The sequence below is a fragment of the Muntiacus reevesi genome, chromosome 15, assembly GCF_963930625.1.
Source record: "Muntiacus reevesi chromosome 15, mMunRee1.1, whole genome shotgun sequence".
In the NCBI taxonomy this organism is placed as follows: domain Eukaryota; kingdom Metazoa; phylum Chordata; class Mammalia; order Artiodactyla; family Cervidae; genus Muntiacus; species Muntiacus reevesi.
The window spans coordinates 19,784,298-19,786,065 of record NC_089263.1 but is presented as its reverse complement, the minus strand read 5'-3'; the positions used below and the strand labels follow the sequence as shown (position 1 = coordinate 19,786,065).

The window sequence follows — 1,768 nt, the reverse complement described above, 5'->3', positions numbered from 1 at the left end:
TTTCTTTTAGGACAACTAAGGTCTATTTAGCATCTAGTACATGCCAGACACTGTCCTGCTATCAGAAATGCTGCAGGGAGGATTTCTAGCTTTAATAGGAAGCAGGAAATCATGGTCTCTGGAGTCTCTTCCAAGTTTAATGATTTCATGGGCATGAGGGCCTGGCTAGCAGCTGCCACTCATCCTGAGATTCCTGGACTGGCAGCATCAGCCCGGAACTTGTTAGAAATGTGAATCTCAGGCCCCACTCCAGGGCTACCAATTCAGAATTTGCATTTTCACAAAATCCCAGGTGATTCCCTTATACATAGTCTTTTTTTATTTTTATTTATTTATTTATTTATTTTTTTTCAACTCAAATCCTTTTAATTTTTATTAAACCAAATCCAAGAACTTTTCAGTGTCTTACTAGAGGATTGCCTCACAACTGAACCATTGTTTCTGGAGGGAAGGAAACCACAGCTTCGGGGACATGACTGAAGTTTGACCATGTCCCGTCATAAATGCTCCAGCATCACCAGGGACAGAGGCTCAGCGAGACACCTTCTGCCCCACCTCCCTACGAAAGGTACTTCTTCAGCTCCTCCAGCACCACGTGAGGCTCCGGAAACTTGAGTTTGCGTGGGGGCCCCTTCTTAAGACCCGTCCAGAGCTCCGCGCTGCTGCCGTCGGCGCGCAGCAGCGTCACCTCAAAGCTGCCCCTTCGCGGCCTGGCGGGGTTCACCTTCACCGCCAGCTCCGGGGCCTGCAGGCGCAGCGCCTGGCTCAGAGCCGCGGCGTTGCGCCCATAGACGCGTCAGCTCGTGCAGTGCTCGATGACGACGCTCGGCCCCTCCACTCCCCCATCCTGGCCGCCGACCGGCTTCTCCCGCTTCTCGGCCGCTGCGGCCAGCGCCGCCTCGGCCTTCCGCTTCCTCCCTCGGGACGCCATGGCGCCTGGGGCCCGGCTGGGGACAGGACGCAGCCGCGTCCAGGCCGGGTACAGGCCAGGCCGGCTCCGAGCGCCGAGCCGCAGTCCAGGAACTCGGCTCCGGCGCGAAACCTCTCTAGCGGCGGGAAGCGTGGTCATAGTCTTTTTTTAAAGTGTGATTAACCTGTGTCACAATGTTTTATTACGTGGGCTGGGAGCTGAGGCTCAGATGGGTGAGATGACTTCCCTATGCTTCACAGAGGGCTGCCCTGCACTCCTGACCTGAGAATGCCAAGGTCCAGGGCCTGGAAGCCCTCAGGGTGATGTGGAGCAAGGGACAGGGTTGTGATGAATCTAGCAGGGACTGAAGCCAGTGGGCGTTCAACACTTGCCCTCGTGGAGTTGGCAGTCCTGGGAGTGTTAGACAAATGCCCACGTGACTCTGAGATAAGGTGGAAGATCTGGAAAGCTCACCTGGCTGCTGGGTGACCACGAAGTTGGCAAAGGTTGTGTCATCTCCCAGTAGGGAAGCTTTTCCCTTGGAAGGATGCTCCTCAGCTTCAGCCAGAGTCTCTGGCCTGCAAGACCTCTGTAAGGACTTACCCCTGATCTGTGTTATAGTGGCTTCTTTTCAACGTTTCTGGCTATTGATTTTTACACACTTTTAATCTTTTATTTATTTATTTGGCTGCATCAGGTCTTAGTGGCAGCATGAAGGATCTTTAGTTGTGGCATGTGAAATCTCAGTTGTGGCATGTGGGATCTAGTTCCCTGTGTGCATGCTTAATCATGTCCAACTCTGTGGCTCCATGGACTGTAGCCCACCAGGCTCCTCTGTCCATGGAATTCTCCAGGCAA

At 53.5% G+C, this 1,768-nt stretch overlaps 1 pseudogene; it reads right to left on the bottom strand.

The window, feature by feature from the left end:
• Window positions 1-334: 334 nt before the first annotated feature.
• Window positions 335-1,060, bottom strand: LOC136147199 (selenoprotein H-like; annotated as a pseudogene).
• Window positions 1,061-1,768: the final 708 nt, after the last annotated feature.